The sequence below is a fragment of the Ursus arctos genome, unplaced genomic scaffold (genome assembly GCF_023065955.2).
Source record: "Ursus arctos isolate Adak ecotype North America unplaced genomic scaffold, UrsArc2.0 scaffold_16, whole genome shotgun sequence".
In the NCBI taxonomy this organism is placed as follows: domain Eukaryota; kingdom Metazoa; phylum Chordata; class Mammalia; order Carnivora; family Ursidae; genus Ursus; species Ursus arctos.
Window position 1 is genome coordinate 39,558,704 of NW_026622830.1, and position 26,247 is coordinate 39,584,950.

General features: G+C 41.1%; 1 protein-coding gene across 3 annotated transcripts in view; it reads left to right on the forward strand.

Annotated features, from left to right (window-relative positions):
* MACROD2 (mono-ADP ribosylhydrolase 2) overlaps positions 1-26,247 on the forward strand; it is a 1,872,659-nt gene that overhangs the window by 1,674,096 nt on the left and 172,316 nt on the right. The gene's annotated exons all lie outside the window — the stretch shown is intronic.

Sequence of the window (26,247 nt, forward strand, 5' to 3'; positions counted from 1 at the left end):
AGAGTTGACTCATCTTTAATAGCCAACTTTCTTTTTTAATATAAGAAATTAACATCATTATAAATAGATTTCTGTGTTGCTATTCCCAGAATTTGTCTCATTAAAAACATGGATGGTTGATGATCGTTCTTGAGCCAATCATTCTTCTCATCGCCGGTTTCATGGTCTGATACAAACTGAGGGGTGGCCGGCATGTGCATCAAACTGTACTACATTTCTAGTGCCTTCTATCTCCAGATAACCTTGGGTAACTCCCACAAAGTCTCTGGTCTGTGGGTTCCTTAATTCACATGATGGGATTGGAATTAAATTAATATGGCCCTTTGGAACATATCATTCAATGACTCTATAATATAGAAACTTACCTGTAAAGGTATATTGGATCTTGTCTTCACCACTTACTATCAATCTGGCAGAACTATTTGCTGTTATTTAAACACAGTCTGTATTTTCCAATGTATTTATACCTTTGCTGAAATCCAAATCCCCTTCCTATCTGTCAGGTACTTCTCCATTTCTTGAGGCCAGGATCAAATCCCAAAGCTCTCATTGCCTTGTCCATTGGCCCAGTTAGGTTCACCTCTCTCCCCTTTGTGCTCAGCTTTTCCTGTATGCATTTCTTGAATCTCATCACATATGAGTCTGTCCAGTTTTCGGTAATCTTTTTTATTAGTGACTCTGTACTTGACTAGGATTTTTTCAATGATTATGATTTTATGTAATTCTTTTTATTCCTGAAGACTGGCACATAATAATAAACATCTGATGTATTGAAGTGAATAGTTTATGGATTTCTTTACTTAGTTAAAAATTACATTTTGTGACAGCCAGCCTCAAAGATGGCGCAAATGATCCTCTCCTTCTCATATTCATGCCCTTGTGTAGTCACTTCCTGTAGTGAATCAAGGCTGACCTGTGGGCCAAAAGAATATGGTAGAAGTGATGACATGCGACCTCTGAGGCTAGATCATAAGACCCACCGCAGTTTCTGCTTAGCCTTTTGGATCTCTCATTCTGAAGGAAGCCAGACACCATGTCATTAAGACATTCAAATAACCCTGTTGTAGATAGGAATGGGGGCCCCCTGTCAATAGCCCGCACCAAATTGTCAGCCATGCGAGTGCCCCCTAGGCAAGAAATCCTCTAATCCTTGCTAGTCCATCAGATGATGGTAGCCCCAGTATCTGACTGTAACCCCGTGAGAGGCCCCCAAACCTCCTACCCAAGCCATCTCCAAATTCCCATAGAAACTGAGAGATAATAAATGATTATTGTTTAAAATTACTATGTTGGGGGAATATTTGTTATATGGCAATAGATAGCTGATGCAGATTTCTTCCTCTTTTCTCTTCCTATGGGAGGCATTATGAGAGCAAGGTGTAGGTTTGCCATTGAAATCTTATCTGCTATTTAATATCAATGTTAATCATGTTACTAATAAATAATTGTCCATCTACTATTGCTATATTAAAATATTAACAGCATTGCTATATTATTAATTCTAACTAATGTTCAAATTATTATATGCAATTAATATATTAAAACAACAATCATATCATTGTGATATAATTAAATACTAATGTTTTGATGGAATTTTTAACACTAATTATTGATACTCATTTTAATACTAATTATTATTTTGTCTATTTGTAAGAAAAATCTTGGTGTCCCTATTTGAAGGATGAGGAAACTGAGGCTTAGAACAGTTAATTTGGTCAAAGTCGAACAACTAATAGGATACTGAGCCGTGACTCAAGACAAGATCTGTCTTACACAGTAAAAATGAGCCCTGGAGCTCTGCGTGTCCTCATTGCATAATCTGTGTGGCAATACTTAACACGCACTGCCGTTGTGAGAATTAAATAAATCTGTACGGTTCCTTACAGGAGGCATAGAGGATGCACAGGCAACAAGTGCCGTCTTCTCTCCCTTCCCTTCACAAGGCTTCAGTGTTTCTGCTAGGGTGAGTCCAAGATGAGCCCAGGACCCCAGGCCATCAGGCTGATCTACCAGCAGCAGCGACCCCAGGTGGGAGGCAGACTGAGTGTCTGTCCCCACTTGGGACTCCCGGTTGTCCTCTGGGATTGCAAAAGTCGGGTTTCTAGTCTCTTTGTTGTGGAAGAAAACAGCGCCTTCAACTCAATCACTTCTGGTTTTCTCAAACTCAGAATAGATACCTAATAATAGTAATGCTTTGCTTTTTATAGCCCCATGGAGTTTACAGAGCTCTTTCCTTTCTCTGTGTGCGAGAGAATAAATGGAATTGACGCAGATGCGAATCCCATTGACTAAGAAGGAGAGTTGGAAAGTATTTGCAGCAACAGAGCCCTTATAATTGACATACCTGAAAGCCTCTGTCTTCTGCAAAAGCTATCTCATTACAACCAATTGGAGGTCAGTTTTATATAGATCTGAGTCATAGGAGTCATTATCTATATATTTTCCCCCTTTTATTCATATCAAGGCATGAATTTTTTGGAGAGATAAAATTCACCACATCAATCTACTGAGGCAGGGTTGGTGATGTGTGGTTGGCCAGAAAAACATTCAGTTACCTGAATATGTATTTTCGTTTTAAAATAGTTTCTATAACTTTATTATAACTTGCAATGCTTCTTTTATTCATGTTACAAATTGCTTTCAGGGAATAAATGATGAATTTAAAGGGACTGACCATCCTTAGTAGCTGTGGAGAGTGGCTTGTGGACTTAACCACTTAATGTGACCTGGCAATGGCCCCTTCGAGCTGATCAGTAAGAACAGCGATGCCAAATTATGGTAAACCTCAAGAGTTTTCAGGGAAGCAATATGGCTCTAATTGAGTAGAAGCTTTGCAAGTAGACCACAGCTATTTCTTTGTAGAAGGTCCAGTTGTGTACTAGAGAGATTGTGCCTGTGATGACTGCCTCGGTAAATAGAAACCAGAAGGATGGGAGGCCCCCTGCATGTCTGTTCTTGAGTCAGAAATAAGGGGGCTTGGCCTGCGTTCAATAAGGATATCTGTTTTCCTTGCAAAAATATGGTCTGTAGGCACTGATACATATGTGTAGGTTTCTCTTTACTAAGACTAAAGTTTTGATGGACAGGGTTCTATCGTGAAGGAAAACCAATACATTGAAGAAATGCTATTTGACCATTAAACAAGGTTAAATGGCCAGTGTTTCCCAAAATCATTTAACCATAGAAGCCTTTTTAATACAGTATTCATTGTGATTTCCTCTGTGGAACTTGCTTCAGTAATCTGAACTTTGAACAGAGAGAGAAAGCCTATCGGAGTGAGACACAGAAATCTTGTGGAATGGATTCCTGTTCCTTCGTGTCACGTGTGCTGGTCCCTCAACTTTTTCCTTAGCCCACTGCCCACAGCCCTGTAGACTCATCCTCATCTATCCTGAGCCACACCTTGTCATCACAAGAACCCCTTGAGTCTCTGATAAGTGGACCCTGTGTTGTGCTTAGGTTTGTGCCCGTCCTTTGGTCCGTCGTTCCACTGATCTGTTTTCTCTTCCTTACCACATTCTGTACCCATTCCTTCTCAGATTACCATGGCCCAGTCTTTTTCAACTTCTTTGAATTTCTGGAAACTTGGCTCTCTCAAAGCATTGGCAAAGCAATGTTATTAACTTATGTGTTGGTTTCTGAGCTGCTTCTGACTACAGACGCCTTACATTCCTTTTGGTTACAGAAACTCTGGTCTGTCTCTGATGATATGCAAAAGAAGCACCCTTATCTCCTGGCTGTTGGTCCAAGAACTCCGTTTGGACTTCTCGTGATTTGAGTCCTATGTAACTTTTGTGATACACGTAGCTCATCACTAACTGCTTGTTTTCTCACTCCAGCCTCCCCGAACCTGCAGTTCAAATGGAAAATGATCAGATATCTTAGAATCCTCAGCCACAGAACCTTTTGGACTATTGGTTGTTGAGTTTTGTAGCACTAAATAGGTCCTTACTCCAGCCCCATAAATTTGCGGGACTAAAGAGTTTGAGAAAAACTTGTATATAATGATTCATTAAGTACCCCTGGGATCTGCCATGGTTAATTTTCTTGTCAAGGTTGGCAAGTTTTCCTCATAGAATATCAAGCCCATTGTTTCTAGAGAGCCGTCATACATTCTATTCTTTCCTTTTAATGAAGTAACACCCAGACTTCTTTTGTTTTAACTTAACAACACTTAGACCTTCTTTCTAATAAGGAACAAAGCAAACTATGAACAAAGAAGCAACCAGTGGTCTTTAGTTTCTGAGAAATTACTTCACATTACAAAGGGAAAGAAGGAAGTTGCTTTTATGCTAATGTTGATCTTTGCATTTCTCATCTTTCTACGTAAAATGTTTAATGTTTCCATCTTACGGAGCCCTTAATTACATCATTAGCAAACGTGATGCAAAAATTAAGCATCAGTTGAGCTTTTTTTTGAATTACACATATTCTTACATTCTGTTTTCACATCACTGAAACTTAACTTTGTCATTTATTTTGGAAAGATGACTTCGGGTGTCCATTTTACTTCATTATTCTTCAGCATTGTATCTCATCCACTTAGCTATTTCTGTGACAATTGTGTTTTGATGAGAAGCGATTGCCTGGTGTAGCCACATCACAATAACTGTGAGATAAAATCCAGTGGGCCGAGCTAGCTTTTGATGAGTTCTTGGATCTCATCCACACAAAAGAAGCATATGAAAATAAAAACGATAAGCATCATTTTGCATTCAAAATTGTTCTGACTTAATGCAGAGTGAACTTTTAAAATAAATACATCAAGAAAATTGTGAACTTGCAACGTGTGATTTTATTTGATAAAGCATTTGCAAAACGATGAATGCTTCCCTCAAAGTCAGCCGTTAATGTGGGAAGTACAGTGGCAAGTGTAGACAGCTTGGGGACCTGCTTTGGACACTTAACGCATACCCATATAGGAGTATGCATATTTGGTGCATTTATATATGCGTGCACATGCATACATGTTTACGTACAAATATAGTTATGGATATGGCGGTACATATAGGTATATGCACTTTCCCTAAATTATTTCCTCGCGTGTTCATGTGTAACATTCACTTCATTTCTTATTTCAGCTTAAATCTCAAATGTTAGAACAGACCTAATTTTTTTTCCCTCATCCTACAAAAATAGGCTCCTTACCATGTGGCTCTCCATGCAGGGGTGAAATAGAAGCATCTCTTGACAAGAAGTAGAACATTGGACTTAAGTACAAGACTATGGAAGCAGATTGCCTAAATTCGTATCTCTTATATCACACTGGGAGCTTGAATCACTGATCCCAATTCTGAACCATTCGCTGTGTCTGCACCCTTGCTATTGTCCAAGTGAGGGGAAAAAATATATGTCCTGTTTCCTTAATTTTTGCTTCAATGATTTGTCTTCTTTTGGCCAGGGAAAGCACACAGGAAGTGATCCTATGTTCTTTTCAAGGCTAGGTCTTAAGTGGTTTCACTTTCTCCTCTTACAGTTTTCCCACTACCTTGAGACTATTCCCCAGGTAACTTGTTAGTCCAGAAAGGATGAGGAGAAACAGGTAAAGCCAAACTTAAATATACTCTCTCAGGGCAAGCCATGAAAGACTTTAGAGCATGGCAAATGTTACCCACATTGGTTAAATTGTAAGAGTACACACACACACACACACACACACACACACAAAGTCTGAATTTTTTTTTTTTTGGCCTTATAAAGAAAAGTAAATATTTTTTTCAACAGAAAATCATCTGAATCCGATTGAAATGTTAATCTATAAAAAATTTTCATAGCATCATAGAACCTCATATTTCTATTTTACTTTTAAGTTTCTCAAGGCATTTCATCCTTGTGATCTCATTTTATCCTCATACCATCCTGGTGAGGTAGAATGGCTTTATCTGCATTCTACATGTTGGCCTTGATCGTGGGGTGGCCCGCACTATGCTGTGAGAAAGAGAATGAGCTGAGCAAAAGGTAATATGTGAGAACAGAAGGAATATGAAGGCAGAGGAAGATCAAAGATGCTGTGCCCACAGGAATCTGAGCAAAGTTTATCATCTTTTCAGGTGTCGGGATCCAGTCATGATGGTGGGGGTTCATTGTGAAGGGGGAAGGCTTACAATGATTATGGGAGGCCAAGGCAGTGGTCCTTGACTGGATTTTGTTGGAAGTTTATAAGGGAGAGGTAATTGGTAATGTGTCCACCTGGACATCCAGCCCTAGATAATTGAGATGGCGAAAATTAAACAAGCGGGTTCCATTTCAACCCATTCTCTTCCATAGAGCGGTAGGAATGGGGCTAAATTCAAGGAGAGAAACTAGGAAGCCAAGACAAGGGGGAGAGGAATTAACAGAAATTAGGTGAGTGTGTTGGGTTTGATTGGGGGAGGAGGTTGAAAAGGCACTGGACACTAGGGACCCAAGAGAAGAGTAAATGAGATGAGGAGTCTGAAGCAAGACTCTGTTTCCAGGGGTCCAGTTGCACAATCCAGCTCAAGAGTGAAGCAGAACAAGATTTGACTCTTTCATGAAGCCATCCCCAAGTATTAAGGACCACTGTCAGGGTGGGCTTTGTGGTTTACTGATTCCAGCAAAGCTAGATCTGCAGGTGCCTGGCACTCACTTGGGCTAACTAGGACATACAGTGGTGGAGGCATCGAGAATTATAAATTTCGAGAGTCATTAAGCCCTTGGAAACTTCTAATTGAAATTCCTTTATTTCAAAAATGATAAAATAAGTAGAGGTTCTGAGGGAGTCTGTGATTTGTTAATAATCAAGACCCAGAACTAATGACCCGAAATCCACATACTTTTTTTAAAATCCAAATCATTTTATTTTATTTTTTGTTTATTTTTGGAAGACACCAAAGAAATTGGCCAATGTTAGTTTACTTCTTCTCAATTTCCCTTTCTTCTCACGTTAATGAAAATAACCCCCCAAAAGCATCATGTTGGTTGCCTTGCTGTCTTGAACGTCATAAGTAATTCTCGTTTTAAGTTCTATCATGACTCATGTTATTGCTTGCATACAAGAGATGGATGGATGGATAGATAGATGATAGATAGACAGACAGACTTCCTGAACTGTAAGTGGTTTGGACAGAGCACTCGGTCCAAAGCTGTATGGGACATGGAATACTCTACCACCCCGGCCCCAGGAGTTTGCTTCATCTCTCGAGAAATGAGCATCTGGCCTTACTTAGCAAGCTAGATGATTTATTTTTGAATAAGAAGATGGATTACCCAAAAGAATTTGACTAGAGATGAACTATATTCTGAAGCGGAGTTATTTAGTGGGGTAAGCATTTGGACAGGAGACAGGAAATGGAAGGCTAGATTTTAATCTTGACCCTTTCCCTCACCACCTGGTGGCACCGAGCTCACCATTTGACCTCTCTGTGCCACACTCACTTTATTTATGAAATGGGGCCATTCGTCACACCTCTGCTCTGGACACCACAAGTGTAATAGTGAATTACATGAGGTAATGGACATGAAAAACACTCTGTCAACAAAACAGAGTTTTATGCTGCCAACTGGCATTGTTCTTATGGATTTATCATCACCATTTCCCCATCCTTACCAACTGACTGGGTTAGAACAAGGTCAAAGAAGGCAGAGGCTCATTTCTGGAAGTCGACTCTAATTTGTTGTTTAGGTAACGTGTGATTACTGCTCTTCCTAAACGTACAGTGTGAGCAGAGTAACATTTTTCATGTGAGCAGTTTACGCCAATTCACGTTCATGTGTTGGTACAGTTATGTTAATTCTATGTGATATTTTCCCTCCAGTGCTTTTGCTTCTGAAACAGCATAATAAAGTGACTTCTACTAAATAAATAGGCCTGTTTGCAATAACTGATAGTTAAGTGAATTTATGCAGAAGGCATTTTGGTGTTGTGGACCAAATTAACTAGCTGAAAATCCATTAACTGCAAGGCTCCAGATGGATCTTTAGGATAATTTCTGAAGTACAAATGTAAAAGTCATGGTAGAATTTTCTTTGGCATATGCGTGGAATTTATACCATGGGCCCATTTAAAAAATCAATATCATAATAATTACATCAAAGCAAAAATAACAAAGCATTATGTGCATGATCAAAAAGCTGCAACTGAAAAGTCCAGCCACTCCAGAAAAATGAAATATACATAATTAGTATCTGCAATTTGCTTTGCTCCCTGGCACCCCCGAACTTAATGGCAAATCGTAGCCTCTATGAATTAGACATCAGTAACGATTGTGGTTTTGTGGCGTTCAAGTAAGAATATGAAGGGTCCTCTTTCACTATTCACCAGTCTCCACTCCTGCTTTAGATGCATAATCTCGACCCCACCCCTCACAATCCACTTCATCTGGGTATCCTCTCTTGCCACCTGCCAACTACCCCCCGCCATCTGCCTGCAGATATTTGAAGGACAAAAAACGTGCACTGCTTAAAGAGAAAATTTAACATTGCTTAAGAGAAAACTATGAATAGGAGCAGTAGAAGTTTTGCTAGTGCTGCTAACAAAGGGACCGGCAGACTCGTTCAATGAACCAATCCACCAGGACTGCATCTGATGCCATGATGCAAAGAGCCCTATGAGGAGCCGACCCGCCAAGTGTTACCAGAGGCACTAGGATAGTATCATTACAAGGTCTGTGCCACCAGGAAGCTTATAACCCAGTGGGGAAACACCGCGATCGCAAAAGCTATCACCATCAGCCTGTCGAACATCCCTCCAGCCTTCAGGTCATGGCTAACACTCATTGAGCATTCGCTGTGTGCTTAGCACTTTATACAGATCATTAGGTGTTCCTCACAGCAGCCTGTGAGGTGGGCGAAAGCATGATCCCCATTTTACAGATATGAAAACTGAGGTTAAGTCACTCACCCAGGGTGATACAGCTGGTAGGCGGTGACAAGAGCGTTCGTAAGCAGGCACAGAGCCTGGGCTGTCCACCTGGCGTTGTGATATTTGTGTAAGGGCTTATCTCTTCTGTCAAGGAAAATCTTGAAAACAGGAAATTTCTGTCTTACTTGTCCTGTGTCCTCCATAAACCCTGCCATTGTTTGCAGAATGCGAACTCTGTATGTATCGAGTGCCAGCTCCGTATTTAACACACAATGACACATGAGAATATCAGACAAGTTACAAAGCAGTACCAAAAGACCTCATTAATGAACCAGGACACATGCCAGCAGCAGATTTCTTTATCAGAAATATGATGAAGAAGAGAAATTTTTATGGGAAGCATAAAAGTATGTTGCAGGAAAATTATTTTATGGAAACATCATCGAATAGTATTCTGGTAATTACCCAGAACACTAGTAAGAGAGAGCACACTTACTGGCACTCATTTACAGTGTAGTCTAATTGACTAGTGAAACTGTTGTTCTCAAAGTCAAGGTTTGGGGGATGTACTGGGTTGAGTAGTGTCCCTCCAATGTTCACCTCTACCTAGAATCTCAAAATGTGACCTCATTTGGAATAGAGTGTTGGCAGCTATAATTTCTTAAGATGGGCTCATACTGAATTAGAATGGGCCCTAAATACAATGACTGGTGTTCACATAAGAAAGCTATGTGAAGACCATGTGAGAAAGTACTGACCACCCGCATAGAAGTGTTCAAGAGTGAGGGATATTTGTTAACAATGCTGATTCCTGGGCACCACGCCAAACTACAAGTCGTAATATCTATGAGGGCGATCAGGATTCATCATTTGTACTTGGAGGTCTTATGCTTACGCAAGTTTGAAAACTAAGACTTTTGGAGATGTGATGATGTCTGTAGCATAGTAACTCTCTCTACTGGGCATGCTCCTTGGTCAAGGAGATGAGTCCTACAAGGTAATTTAATAAGGGGTAATCTTATGTGGCAAAAACCTACTCTAAATGTGCAGAGGAGGGGAGGCCACTGTGAATGGGAGTACCTTAGATAAGTGTGTTAGGAATTCACAGATCTTATTTTGGCCCCAACTCCAGTAGACATTGAATACCCCGGAGGTGTTCAGTAACATCTGTGTGGTTTGCACACAGAGCAAACCAAACTTTGTTAAGAGTGACAGTACCATTTATTCAATTGTTCTTCTGTGATAATTATTCCACACACATCATCCCATTAAATATTCTAGACAACACTTTGGTATCAGTCCATCACTCGTCCTATTTCACTGACGAAAATGCTGAGATTAGAGCAATTAAGCAGTTCGCTAGGAGCGACAAAGTGAGTACATGGCCAAGACCACATACAAAATCTGGACTGTCTGGATTGAAGGCTCTTCCCTTTACTCTTTTCCATTCTACTGCACACTCCAGAAGACAGCATCTTTTTTTTTTTTTTTTTTTTTTTTTGTGAAAGCCATGTGGGTTTTCTAAAACTGAGCTTTGTCGATGGACTGGGTGGACTTGAAGTCAAGTCATAGTGTCCACATACCATCTTTTCCAAGGGCCTCGATTTCTCACAGACATTTAGAAAAAGAAACATTGTTTACTCTAAAATAGGAACAAATATAAATCGAGTAGAATTTTTTAAAAATTTAGCACGATTTTAAGATAAAAAGATACATTTAAGGAAACTTTGCAATTGACCAGAATTTTTCAGGCCTTTGTCAGTGAGCTGGGGTTGGGGAAGACCCGCATTTAGAACTCAGCATTCTAAGCTACTTTCTGGCCAATACTGAGAAGTCATCTCACAGGCTCCCTCACTGATTTGGCCCTGCACTAAACTGCCTGGAATGTCATAGACATTTTATTAGTTTGCTTTAATTAGTCCTTTTCCATTCGTTTCTACATTATTTTGCCTCTTTGGTATGTTCTGCAAAATGGAGGCGTAGATAGAAATTTATTTACTTTGTGGGGTAGTGATTTTCTCCGATCTGAGCACCCTGACTTTTATTTCTACTGCATTTTCCCACCGGGTGGCAATGAGGGTGTTGTTTTAGTCCATTTTGGCAGAACAAAGTAATTTGCTGGTTGGGCACCAAAGGAAAAAAAAATGGTCTTTCCACTGCTGAGCACCATTATAGTCTTATGTAAGCCCATGACACATGCAGTCTAGAAAAATACTGTTAACCATTTCAGACCCTCTGGCTACAGAGGAATGGCTACAAGTTGGAACTGATGACTGACATAGAAAACATATGGGCTGCTGCATGACTAGCCTGTCTGGTAAAACTAATATGGTAGCAGCAAGAGCCTCGACATTCAGGGGAAATAAAACGCAATTCCCTAAAAACCAGGACTTTTGTCAAAGTGGACCTCAGCGTTGGTGAAAAATGTATGGCTTCTGCACATCCAGTTCCAGTTGAGATGAGTACACTTTAAAATAATTTATTGTCCAGAATATGTGGATATGTTTCACAACTTGGAAATGAAATTAAATGGGGAAAAAATAGAATCCTGGTTAAAGGTTTTCAACGAACACATCATCAGTGGGTCTTCCCAAATACTTCTTACATCTGTCCACAAAATCAAACTTCCACTTCTCCTCCCCAACCTCCCCCAAAGCATAACATGCAGAACTGATTTGTTTTTCATGACTACATCATCCAGTGACGTTCATGAAACACATTCATACTTGAGGTGGGAAGATGAGTGTGGAGCTCTGGCAATGTTGCTTGAGGAATGTGTCTCTCTAAGCAATTGAGTCAGTTATTCTAAATTGTGCCAATATGCCAATTATGCCTGCACATCTTTATAATTTGGGCACTTCCTCTCCTTCCATGGTTGGAAGGGACATTATTAGATACAGCCCTGATGTGGATAAAGCATCGTTTTCCTGCTGAAAATGCAAACAAGGTCTTTATTTTCACTGCTCTTAAATTTGACCTGTAACTGGCATTAAAAACATCAGTTAAAACCAGGAAACAGCCACGGCAGCATTTAGCATCACAGATGCTAGAGCACGATCAAGTTGGGAAAATAGATTTTTAAAGGATTACAGCAGCAGCCGTTACATAACAAGCCTCAGTGTCACGGTGGGACATCTGTTGGCTATTTTCGGAAAGCCATCATTCTATCACCCTTATTAAAATAATCTTAGTGGATCCTTGACTTTTATTGTTCGGTTTTTTCCATGGGCCCCCCAGTGATTAAAAACACTGATACGCAGTTGACATTTCTATGTTCTAGTCTTCTGTGCCTTTTCCTTTTTCTTTGTTTTTGTTTTTGGTTGGTTGGTTACTCTTTTGTTGTTTTCATTGTTTTGTTTCCCTAAAGAGAAAAAAAAAAAAAAAGACTGTCTAGTAAGAAACCAGGATACTTACAGTTACCTTGTAGGTAGTGTTCTGATTGCCTTCAGCTTCCACACATGAAACCAGATACCTCAGAGTCCAACACAGAAGTATTCGATAACTTGGGGTGCCTGGGTGGCGCAGTCGTTAAGCGTCTGCCTTCGGCTCAGGGCGTGATCCCAGCGTTCTGGGATTGAGCCCCACATCGGGATCCTCCGGTAGGAGCCTGCTTCTTCCTCTCCCACTCCCCCTGCTTGTGTTCCCTCTTTCGCTGGCTGTCTCTCTATGTCAAATTAATAAATAAAATCTTAAAAAAAAAAAGAAAGAAGTATTCGATAACCAATAGCTCTTTTCTTTTCCTTTCCCTTCCCTGCTCCTGAGATTTTGATATTCATAATGGATTTGGTTTTAAAATGTAGAGTTTGAAAGACTGAATTATACCTTAAGATTATAGTATTTGAAGGTAAATACTTTTGGAAGTTCAAATATCTTTATTTATGGTTACCAACATCTATCTATTTATCTATCTATCTATTTATCTATATCATGCAAATGTGCCAATATACCAAACATGCTGGCATTATGTCACTAAGTCATGATTTTCTGGGGGGTGAGGTTGCAGCCCCCATGAAGGGTATGGAAGTGTGCCAGGGAATACTTGAAGCCACCATACAGCAGAGTCCATCTTCCTGGACATCAGGAAAGATTGGGAGGGGAAATGCCGTTTTTATGTACACCCAAGCGTGAACATTTTACACAGTCCATTAAACAAAAGACCATGTGAGAAAACTCCAGATTAAATAAAATTTTGCAGGGGGCTCCCTGGGCACCGACTCAAGTCGCTGGGGGAGACTTAACAACCCTCAAGGGTTTTCTCTGATAAATTTTTTAAAAGAACTTATTGATAAGACCACTGGAAGTTGTGAGTCCGATTTTCAAAATATGAAGGGGAGCATGGCCTTATTTAAACCCATCACGGTGATGGCAGTGGGGTTTAGAAAGATGGTGTGGAGAGTGGACATACCACGGGGGGGCAAAAGGAGGAGAACAAAGGCTACTTCTTCCAGAGAGAGAGCCAGGGGCCAACACTTACTCTTTTTTCTCAAATGCTCTTTCTTTTTGAGGTTCCTGAGTCAGGGAGTTGTGATCAAGTCATTGAAAGCCTACTGGTCTGGTGAAACAGTATGATTGAAACCTTTTTCTCTACTTTAAGCTGACCACACCAGCTGCTAGTGGAAAGATGACTAAAGAAAAAGATGATGTCTCCCCAGGGATTTACAGTCTAGTTGAGCACAAGTTCCTTTATCTGACATTCAAAGAAAGAGTTGATATGAAGCAGCCACAAGTAGATATGAATACAGAGTAACAGTCCACAGTTGGGAGCGCTTAGCTCTCCAAGAGAAGACAGGGTGGCTGAGAGGAGAATCATAGATGAAACCCTCTTTTCTCCTCCCCTCTCTCTTTTATACACTCCACGCAAACACCCGCCCACACATGTACCCCCACCACACACGCACCCATCACTGCTGCCAACACCCAGCCCTCAGGTGGCTTTTTTTTTTTCTTTTTTTGACAGAACCACTTTGGTTTGCTATTTCTTATTGTATGAGCCATAAACCTATGGAAAATTACTCAAGAGTGATTGTTCTCTTGGGCTTTGCCTTTGAACAAAAAGATTCTTTCTTGTGGGAGTGGGAGGGACACCCGCTTGAGAAAAACAGCTTTTGTCCTCACAAAATGCTCTTTCGGATGATATGTTAATGAGATTCCTTTGAACTGTAAATGATATCTGTACGCGTGTCATATGCTAATGGAAATGTTGAGAAAATGAGAATGCGTGGGGCGGTTTGCATAGTTATGTGGTGGCCCCCATCCGTTGAGCATCCAAGACCAGGCTTTCGGAGCCACCTTGTGACCTGGCACAGCGTTCCAATTTTTGAATAGAGATATTTATTTATTTTTAAGGTCATGATTTGTTGGCTTTATAAAACACTGTCCTCCGTGGGTAACCTCATAAGCAGCAATGAATGACAATTCTTCCTTGAAATTTTTAATTACTGTGACAAGAAAAAGAGTAATTACTAACTTTTGTAGCTGAACCACCTCTGCAGATGTTCTTAATCAAAAGAAAAAGGAACCGGAGTGTTCTCAGAAGCAGGAGTATGAAATATACAATAGGAGATTGCCCCTGAGTTAGCTGGGTTGACATAAAGCTGCATGAGTGCTTGATAAACAATAGCTCCACCATCGGAAGGGTAATTTAATGTCACAGATAAGATCGTGAAGAACTTTGAGTCAAGAGACCTATTCTTGGCACAGCCTTCTTAGTTGAAGGGTGCTGAGGGCACCATGAGAGTGAGAGCAAAATGTGGAAAGGAGATCTAGACTTTAACCGAGTCAGAAGCTAACTTATATTAAATTAACTTTTGATAAGCTGGATACTGAGAGGATAAATTGATATTGGACCAATTGTCTTCCCATTTTGTTCGTGATTTGGGTTCGCCCAAACGCAGGCCCTGAGACAAGGATTCCAGAGCAGGTAGATTATTTGTGGGTGAAGGAGGGGTAAAGAAGGTGAACACAGGACAAACAATCCAATTACCACCTTGAGCAACCAAAATTTTATCCCCCTGGAGACCCCTGGTCTTTCCCACCCATGGCCAATGAAGTAGGTAGGGGTATTTAAACATCAGCTCCTGCCAATCTTTGATCTAGAGCTGGTGGGTGGGAGGCATTAATTCTTCAAACTCCCAGTTAGCTAGATACGTGGTCAGAAACTCCTAGCACTGAGAAAACCTTCAGGCGCAGAAATGCAGAGGCTTAGGCATTCTCTGACTTCTACTAAGACCTCCTGAGGGGATATGGAAAGGGTACCACGGTGTCTGTCAACAACACCTCTCTTGACCACATGGACTCTCTTTATCTTTTACCGATTTGTTAAAACCCGTCTAAGTAACTCACCTCTTACACAAAAGGTAATTGATTACTCTTATATAAAAGAATACGTCTGGCATTAGGAATAAGAACTATACAGAAATATGTGTCAGCTCTGGGTGGCTTCAGCCAGGTGAAGACAGACCTTACCCTGACTTGTTGATGGCTCTTGTCCCACAATTGCAATGTTCCCATGGGCCTGGTTTCCAATCCTCAGAGTATACAAAGAGCTCTGAGAGACTCATTTCCTAGGATTGAGTGGCAGATGGAGCCCCAATCTCAACAAATCTGCTGTCACTTTATTTGGGACACATGGATAGTTTATGTTGACTTTGAGTGCTCTTTTTAAAAACCACTCTTGGCCTCTTAACCATTGGTCAGCCCAAGCTCAGAATATGGTCGCTTCTCCACGAGGAGCTGATAGCAGACTCAGGTGTTGGGCCGACTTTAAGCAGCAGGTCATGTGTGACTATCTTTGGCATCATTGAAAATGACATAGAAAGTGGGCGTGAAAACAAAATAATTCAGATTGCCAAAAATAGAGGTCATAGGTCAAATTTTCTAGGAAACAGACTGAGAAGATTTGCAAGTTCGATGTTTATCGGATCATTCTCATGATCAGTACCTGGTACGGAGAAGGATGGAATGAGGGGAACATAGTTGAGAAGAGGAAGAAGTTGAACCCACCAGGAGATCTGATGCTGGGAAGATATATTCATTTGCCAGGGCTGTCGTGACAACGTTCCACAGATAGGATAGCTTCAACAACAGAAATTTATTTTCTTACAGAACTTCTGGAGGATAGAAGTCTGAGATCAAAGTGTCAGCAGGGTCAATTTCTCCTTGGCTTGTAGATGGCCACCGTGTCCCTGTGTCCTCACATGGTCTTCCCTCTATATGTGTTGATGTCCTAATATCTTCTTCTTATGAGGACACTAGTCATATTGGATTAGATCCCACCCTAATGATTTCGTTTTACTTTAATTACTTCTTTAAACACTAACTCCAAATACAGTCATATGCGGAGGTCCTGAGGGTTAAGACTTCATTCAACACATGGATCGGGGTGGGGCACAATTCAGCACATAATTCATAGCGCTTCAGAGTTGCGTCAAATTGAGGGAAGAGGTCTGAGACTTTGGACTGCTGCATGAGTCAGTCCCTGGGTGCAGGCTGACTTCAGAAAGAGGGTCAGTGTAGGTGAGGTGCTCTGTCTGGCAGAGAACAGTCCTCTGTGAGTATCTTCTCAGAGCTCTCTGAGAAGCTCTGAGAAAGAATGACTGTTCTCGTCCTGAAAGGAGGGAGCAGATATGAGCAGCACGGCACAGCGCTCTAACTGTGAAAAGGAAACCTGTCCTTCGTCTCCCACTGGCATTTCCACCCAATATCTCCTAGGATCATTTCTTTGGTAACAAAGGCATGCTAGCCTAGCATTTAGAGCTAAGCCCTTCCGTGCCTCCATCTTTTCTATGCTAAACATATAGAGCAAGGACCGTGACAGATGTGTCATTTGCGAGGGTGTCCATTTTGATCGATATGACACAGACTTGGAAATTAACTTGTACAAATGAGCCTCCAGCTCAAATCAAAATAACTCTTGGTTCCTCCGATACATGCCATTTTTTTCATAGAATAGAAGAAAAGTCAAAAAGAGCAATTTATCAAAACAAGAAGACTGAATCGTGCTGCCACGGAATAATGACAGATGAACTGAGTTTGCAAAAAAGCCCCCCAAAATAAAAGATCCTTTTTATGCATGCGGAAGCAATTTCAAAATGCAAAAATGCCCTTTGAGTGTTTATGGATTATAAATGTTCTCCAACTCATCCAAGAGTCTCTGGGAACGTGGAAAACAAAATTTTCCCATTCTGTGATTTGGAGGTTGAAATACTAGCTTCTGTGGTGGAGGGCACGGATACGAACATACTATCTTCAAGAACCAGGAGAATGATATTCGGTGACATTTGACAACGATATTAAAATATCAGAGCAGAGAGTCCTAGAGGGTCTTGTGAAATCTCCTTTATTACCACAGCTCAACTGTTCACTTACCCTTTTCTCCCTTGCTCTTCCCTGACTCTGGCTGATGCAGTCAGACTCACACACACACACACAAAAAGCTATTTTCTATATATTATGGGCCATTTTTGTAAATGTTGCTTTTGAGATAGAATTCCTCAGCAAAGTTGAAACTGGAATGAAATACCTTTCAACATACCAGTCGGAAAAAGCGCCTCCAATGTTCTCTGTCTGGCTCATACTTTTCCTTGATCTGTTTGAAAAGATCAGGGTAGAATTAAAGAACTCACCAAGTGAACAGTGATTAGGTACACATACCAGCACTTTGCTAGGTATTTCAGGCACCTCATGAATAATAACTTTATGAATAAACAACCGATGTTTGTGGAGCACTTCCTGTAGGTCAGACTCTTTGCCAGGCACTTTAGATCAAATGTCTCCTGTGGTCATTATAGCCAGCTGTGGCAGATAGGATTCTAAGAGTCTTCCAAGACTCCCAGTGTGTGGTGTACACACACCTTCTCCCAGGTCTTCAAGCACAAACCTACGTACTGCTGTGAAGGGATTTTGCCGATGTCATTAAAGAATCCCAGATCAGCTGAGCTTAAGATAGGGAGACTCTCCAGGTGGGCCTGACGTAATCGTAGAAGTTCTTTACATCTGAGAGGTCAGATATGAAGGACGCCAGAAATTCAAAATCAAGAAGGATTTGATATACTTTTGTGGGCTTGCAAATTGAGGGGGACATCTGGCAAGTAATGCGGTGCACCCTAGGAGCTGAGAGCGATCACCAGCTGATGGCCAGTGAGAAACCTCAGGCCTGCACCTGTAAGGAACTGAAATCTGCCCACAGCAGGAATGAGCTTAGCAGTGGATTTCTCTCCACAGTCTCCAGATAAGAATTCAGTCCAGCTGACGCTTTGATTTTACCCATATGATACCATGATCAGAGAACCCAGTTACACCAGAACTCTGATGTACAGAACTGTGAGCTCATAAGCAGAAGTTGCTTGGAAGCCACAGTTAGCGGTAATTTGTTATGCAGCAGTAGAAAACTAATATGGCAACAGCCACAAGGTCAGTGTTTCCATTTTAGAGATGCGATACAGAAAGGTTCTGTGGCAGGGTGCCTGCGTGGCTCAGTCAGTTAAGCATCCAACTCTTGATCTCGGCTCAGGCCTTGATCTCAGCATTGTGAGTTCAAGCCCCATGTTGGGCTCCATGACTAGGAGAAGGAGAAGAAGAAGAAAGAAAGAAAGACAGAAATGTTAAGTGGCCTGCTCAAGGTCAAGTCCAGATTGGAACATAGGCAGCTGGTTACATGGAGGTGACTGGGCGTGAGAGGCAGAAGTCTAAGATATGTCCCAGATGCCTACCCCTTTGTGTGCACACCTTGTCCAGTCTTCTCCCCTTGAATGTGAGCAGTACCTGTAAATATGATGGGGTAAGTCACTCCCTGGATTAGGCAAAAGAGATTTTTGTAGACATAATTAAGGCATTTAATCAGTTGAGTTCATTAAAAGGGAGAGTGACCTGGTTGGTTGACCTAATTAGGTGGGCTCTTAAAAGGACTCTAGTGGTTAGAGATGGAGAAAGCCATAGAGATGCACTCTTGCTGACCTGGGAGAAGGAAAGCATTCATGCCCTGAGTTGCCTTTCAGGGCCCCATGGCAAGAAATTGCAGGTGACCTGCAGAAACTAAAAACTGTTCCTGGTTGACAGCTCAAAAGAAAACAAGGACCTCAGATCACTGTAAAGAACTATAAATTCTTCCAACAACCTGAATGAGCTTGGAAGAAGACCCCAACCTCAGGTGGGAGGTGCAGCACAGCTAACGCCTTGATTGCAACTTTTGAGACCCTGAGCAGAGGACTCAACACCGTTGGCCTGGACTTGGACCTACCTGCAGAAGCTATGAGATCCTGAAACTTTTTGGCTTTAGGCTGCTGAGGTCCCCGTGATTTGTTATGCACACCAGAGCACCAATACACTGGGAGAGGGGCAGATTGGTCCCCTTTATTCCTCCTGTTGGGACAGGGGAACTAGCATCCAGACATCCCAACTTCTTGGTTTTATTCTTTAATTAATCAGCAGTGACCTTGACCCTTTGTTATTTCATGTAACCTTGATTGATGCATAGCACCAACCAAGCTCCAATTGTCCTGGTCTTCCAACCTCCCTCAAAGCCTGTCCTTCTCGGCACTGGAGGAGATTATGCTAAGTGAAATAAGTCAAGCAGAGAACGACAATTATCATATGATTTCTCTCATCTATGGAACATAAGAACTAGGAAGATCGGTAGGGGAAGAAAGGGATAAAGAAAGGGGGGTAATCAGAAGGGAGAATGAAGCATGAGAGACTATGGACTATGAGAAACAAACTGAGGGCCTCAGAGGGGAGGGGGTGGGGGAATGGGATAGACCGGTGATGGGTAGTAAGGAGGGCACGTATTGCATGGTGCACTGGGTGTTATACGCAACTAATGAATCATCGAACTTTACATCGGAAACTGGGGATGTACTGTATGGTGACTAACATAATATAATAAAAAAACATTAAAAAAAAAAAAACCTGTCCTTCTACAACTTTTTTATGCTTAAGCACTGACATTTAACTCACTTATGATGAAGATACCCCAATATCCAAGCCCACACAGTGAGGCTGTTGGATTATCTTTCAGGAAGCCTGAGACTTCGCCCCCATTGCCCCATCCGGCTGCATTTACATAGGATAACCATCCATCAGTTCTTAGTTAAAGCGGTATTTGCATGCACACCAGATCTTTGCATTTTTGTCATTTGTCATTGGGGAAGCAAATTACATTCATCAGAATCCATTCATTCTCCCAGTCTCGCTGAACACAGGATAATCTTGGCTGTGTCAGCTGCCCTAGGACTGCTAGCCGTGAAAAATGGAGGTCAGCTGTAGATATTCTAAACCTGCCTCACTGTGTAACCCTCTTCAGGGGCAGTGGATATGATGCTGAAAAAGATTAATAGAACTTATGTCATCATGTTTATGGGGCATAAAACCCCCAACTGTGGATTAATGGATATGTTGGTGAAAGAAATACATCTTCACTCCTTTATGCCTTGATGGTTGAGCTACAGTTGGCATCAGTGGAAAGATATAGAGAGATTGCCTTTAGAAGGTCAGCTTTTAAAGGACTTTTTTAACCTCGAAGTCAATGAAAATAGATTTTTGATTGTTGACCAAGACTACTGCACCAGGAGACTTTCAACCTTTAAAAAGATTCTTATTGAAGTATAACATACAGAAAAGTACACAGACTCTAAGTGCACGGCTTGATGAATTTCACAGACTGAACACATCCATGGAACCATCGCCCAGATCAAAAACCCAGCATCCCAGGCACTTGACTTGGTCCCTTTTCACCAACCCGCACCCCGGAGTAATTGCTATACTAACTTCTAACACCATAGATGATTTCGACTATTTCTCATTTTTGAACTTTAGAGAAATAGAGTCATCCAGGGTGTACCTTTCTTTCTGGATTCTTTTCCTCGATATTCCATTTGTTTATATTATTGTGTGTAGTTGCAAACTTTCAATTCTCATTCATTTGTAATATCCCGTTGCATGGATAGATCACAATTATTTATCCATCCTAGCATTTTAGGCATTTAAGTAGCTTCCAATTTGAAGCTATTACTAATGGTGCTGCTATGAATATTGTGATATGTGTCCTTTGACATATCACATATATGTGAACATATATGCATATTCTGTTGGGTGTTTACCTAAGAGTATAATTGTTGGTACATAGGATATGCACAAATTCAGCTAACTTAGTAAATACTGCCTGATTATTTTCCAAAGCGGTGACACCAATTTTTACTCACAAAAACAGTATGTGAAAGTTCTGGTTAATTCAGATTTTCCCAGCACCTAATATTGTGTTTTCATTAAAAAAAGAAGAAGAAGAAAAGAAAAGAAAAGCCCTTTTAAGTTTTATTACCTTGTAGCTTACAGGCAGCATCATTGTTTCTATTTTGAAACTAACAAGCACCCTCTGTGAGAACATCAGCACTGAGTTCAAGAGGCATTGTGCTCAGCATAGTATCATTGGATAAGATGACAGTTGGTAACAGATGCCTTGTGCCCTTTATATAGCTCCTTTCTTCTTTGCAAAAGCACGTAGGCTTCTCTATAATTCTGTTCGCAGGTCCTCTGGCAGACGTGAAGGAAAGTCTATCTTTTAAAAAAGTTATTTGGTTCTGGAACTAAACACCCTTGAAAAATATCTGCCGAGAGATAGTTATATTTTCGTCAACATGATACTCTGCCAGTATTTAGAGAGCTAGCTCCCATTAAGCACAGGTAGAACAAAAAGGAGCCCCGCCCAATTCATCATAGGGTTCTAGTTTAAGGTATACTGAGGATTACAGTGAAGTTGTTAATTCCTAAAAACATTAATGATGCCTTTTGTATTCCTTGCAATTATATTTTAGCCTGAGGACCCATCTGAGTTTACTAACAACTTGTTCATAAAAAAAAAAAAAAGTGTAAGTCATTTTAAGTACACAGAGTTGCTTTGACTACAAGAGTGTGTATATGTTTTTACACTTTCAGACATTCACCAGGAAGATGGGCTACCAATAAAAGTTCATCTGGAAGGAAGTAATTGGAATTTGGGTAGCCTTGACAGGTTATACACCTCCAAAAAGGAACACTAATTATTATTATTATTATTATTATTATTATTATTATTATTATTATTATTTTGCCCCTCATTGTGTTTCTGTAATGTTATTCCATGAAATGTTACTAAAGATTACATCATTTGGGGATTTAATCAAGGAAGCAGAACCTTATGAGTGATGTGGAATACAGGGTTTATTACAGGGTTAGATCTTATACAATTTTGAGAGAAACCGGGGAAGTAAATGTCAAGGGGATAGCTGACTGAGCAGAGAAAAGCCCTTCATCAGGACCCGGAAGAGGGAACTGGTGAAGGAGTTTATGCAAGGCCACTGTCTCTGCATCTGACGAGGCCTAGACTGTGTCAGCAAGACAGACGGTCAAGAGGCAGGTCAAGAGGTGGCAAGGAGAAAGCTGAAGTGAAGTGGGGGGAGGACAATGACAAAGTGGAAACCATGAGAGGAACCTGGATCCCACATGAACAAACTGCCACATGCATCCCTCTCCCCCTTCATGGAACCCCAGAGCTGCAATGCCCTACAGAAGGAGCTGGGGTCCTTTGAAGCAGAGCTGTGTGCCTAGCCTAGACTCAGAGAACCTGAGGTAGGAGAAAGAGCAGGAGCTGGAAAAGCTGTGAGTCCCCCTGCTCCGCCACACCCAGATGATGGGCAACAATGTACCCCCCCCCCCCCCCGCCTGGGGTCCTACCCCCACCTGCCCAGTAGTACAATGGCTGAAGCTGCATGTATGCCCTCAGAGTCTCATGGAAATTTCTCTGTGGCCAACCCTAACACAGAACCATTCAGAGAAGTGTCATCCCAGCTTGGCTATGTTGACATAGCACAAAATTACCACAGAGGTAGACAATCACTGAGATATCAAAAAAGAAAAAGAAAAGAAAGAAAGGAAGGAAGGAAGGAAGGAAGGAAGGAAGGAAGGAAGGAAGGAAGGAAGAAACTGTAGGCATGATATCATTCAATCCTTTATGAAGACATGAAAGCTGGATCCTAGAGAGACTCAGGGGCTTGTCCAATGTCACAGAGCTAGTGACAGGCCTAGAAACTCAGTCCCACGTGTCTCCTTGTGGGCAATATCACAGAAAGAACACTGGATGTGAAGCTAAGATGCCTGAGATTTTGTCACTAATTGTTTGGTCTTGAGGAAAAAAGCACTTAATTCTGGATTCAAGTTTTCTTGTGAGAGAATGGCACATGGGGTAGACCCAAGAAATCGGAGGTGCTCAGTTAATATCTCTTAAATAAATGAGTAAACATAGTCTCTCAAGAACAACCATTTTACAAAATTGTTCTATTCCCTAACATGAAAGAAAAAATTGAATATATGCTTGTGAGCCTCAATAGTGACGCATTCTTATCTATTCTCATGTAACTTACCTGGGGCTAGAATGGATCACCAGGTTCTTTCCCCTTCGCGTGAATCAGATTTCCAATCTCTCAGCCATGTACCCGTTAGACTTCTGTGTTCTTTTTGTCACCCCATTGTGGCTTCTACTTGGTCTTGATTCCTTCGGTCTGAGCCTTTCAAGACAGATCTGTACCGCGTAACTGGAACAGCAAGAATCCAAACAATTGGCAATGGGAAGAAACCAGAAGAATATCAGATTTCTGGCTATGTAAATCTGCAATTTGGGCAGAGTTCAGTAGGAACAGCTGGTCTCTGTTCCATGTGACATCAGCTGGGATAGCTCAAAAACCAGAAGGTGAAATCAAGAGGCTACTCATTTGCAACTAGGCTATTGGCTAGAACCTGAACAAATGGGTTCTCCATGTGGTCTCTCTGCTTCCGCATGGCATGAAGGTTGGGTACAAGAGCAACCCTCCCAAAAGGACGAGGCAGAAACAGTATCACGTTTTATGGCATGGGCTTGAAAGTCACATCGTATTTCTGCCAGAGTTACAGGCAAGCCTAGATTTAAGAGGAGGAAATATGGATCCCGCTTCTCAACGAAAGGAGTAGCAGCATTACATTTTAAGCAAGTCTGAGGGACGGGGTATCTCATTGCATGCCATCTTGGAAAATATGATCCACCACAAGCACTGATCAATATGCATTATGAGTTTATAAACACAGAGCTTGTCAACTAATGGAGCTCTTTTCCAACAGTAACCCCAGAGAATAAGTTTATGCACACCTATATAAATACATTCACGTATGCATACATAAAAGTACTTGGCAAATGAGGGTTAAGTCTTAGATTCAATTTGCTTCCAAGATATTTTCAGTGGTATGCTTCAGGGTCAGGGCAGGGAAATGGGCCACTCAATTAGTTTAAAATAAAAGTACTTTGCCCTGTCATCCATCTACTCTCTGGGAAAAGAAATCAGGCTGCTAAATGTTGGACTCATACCATTTCCATGGTAACAAAGCCTAAAACGCTAAAAGGTGGATTATAATTCTCTGCAATATTTAAGAAATCTGTATTTAGTTTCTGTGGTGGTTAAAAGTTCACTTAACAGCCATGAGTAGCATTACTCTCACTAACCCTCCCCCATACAAACACACACACAGGCAACAGGAGTATTTTTTAAAATCCCATAATTTATACTGAGTGACCATAAAGATAGGGGGAAATGAGTAGAGTGAGACTGTCCAGTTCGGTCTCCTTAGATCTGCTTTGAATCACATTTTCTTGTTTTGATTTTGATCTCAATTAGGTGGCTTTAGAGATAATCTGACCATTCGAAGCCTGGAGAAAGTCAGCCATCATAGGTACAGAAGTAAGAGTAATTATGGTGTTTGGGAATTACAAGTAGTTTGACACAGCCGGAGAGGAGAATATGTCTAACACAGCGTCTTACTTTGGTGTCATGACTTTTAATTACAAAGGTTTTCAAATACACAGAAAAATATAGAAAATAATAGGATATTCATGCACCTACCCCCATAGTTAATAGCTTTTACCCATTTGCCATATTTTTCTCAAATCTTTCTTCTGAAGTTCACGTGTGATATTGCTAGATATGTTTCTGTATATCGGTGTTTATGAATGAATCCCTACACTTTTGCATCTTTGTGCTTTAAAAATGTGTGTAAATGGTGCCGTAGAGAAGATGCTTTTGTAACTCATTGCTATGGCTCAACATTCTGATTTTTATCTTTAGCTACGGGGCATAAACACACCATAAGGAGAGCAGAGACGAGCACTGTGTATCGCACAGATAGCTAATCATTTATTCAACGAAATTTATATTTCACCCGGAGAGTGAGTTGATGGTGACAGTTTTTGCATTTGTAGAAAATGTTAATGATATGCAGACGGGACTGGACACCAGAAACTCAAGTGAATACAGGGAAAAGAAAATAAGGTTTATTTGCAACCCGGTCCTTCCATTTCCGGAGGCCAGATGCTTTCTCTTATAATCCGTCCTTTGGGGGAAGGATTACGGGGACTGCGTGGTATTTGGTGAGTCTAGCATAGAAGTCTAGCATAGAACTGCTGGCCAGGAGGCAGCCTCTCTGGACCTGTGCAGGAATCAGGGAGCCACGTCTCTGAGCTTCCAGCAGGGAGCCCTGATCGTTCCTTGTGTCCTAGCCCTCCCTGCCCACCCATCCCTGTAGATTTTCTCTCCTGCTGGGCACTTGGAACTTGCCCAACATGAATCTGTTTCCCACAGGCTGCGAGAGTGACAGGGCTAGGTGGATGGCATCCATTTGTGTTCATTCACGTCCTGCCACGTGCGCGCCCCACTTCTATCCCCTGTTGCCCTGAGAAATGCCTCATTTGAGGTTCTATTCAATTACCAGTTGCCGTTTGATAGATCGAGTTAATTTTTAACTTTTTGTGGATTGTTAAAATAAAGGGACTAAAGGGATGTTTATTTTCAAGACACGAAATGGAGTCACTGCTTTAATATCAGATATACGTGAGCTATGAGATGCACTCCGTCTCTCTTCTCTGCTTACCATGTTACTCTCTGAAGGTCTCCAAGAAACACCTTACATAGAGAAGCTCTCCCAAAACAGGAAAAGGGGACAACACACCTGTTGTACTTTTGAGATGGCACTTACTTATTCAAGAATATCTCCCAGATTAAAATTCTATTGACCTCATGTCACTGTCAACTAATTATATTTTACTTCTGTTGCATTTCTGAGTATGTCAAGCTAAAAGCTAGTGACTTTCATGCAAATTAAACTACAAGAAGCTTTTTAGGCCATGTTCAAATACTAACAGGTTTGATAAATATATTTGTCTAAGAAGGTAGGACAAAGAGCTCTCTGTTTACTGACATACTTTATTATCATTCTGCTATACCCCGCTCGTATGGTTGTTTTATAGGACATAAAGTCTAGGCATCCTGTCGGAATCTCCGATCTTATTTATAGCTTGCTGCAAAGTGGCTTATTGTCATTTATTATTTCTTACTTGATTTATATAACAACTTTCCACCAAAGAGCCCATGGGCTTA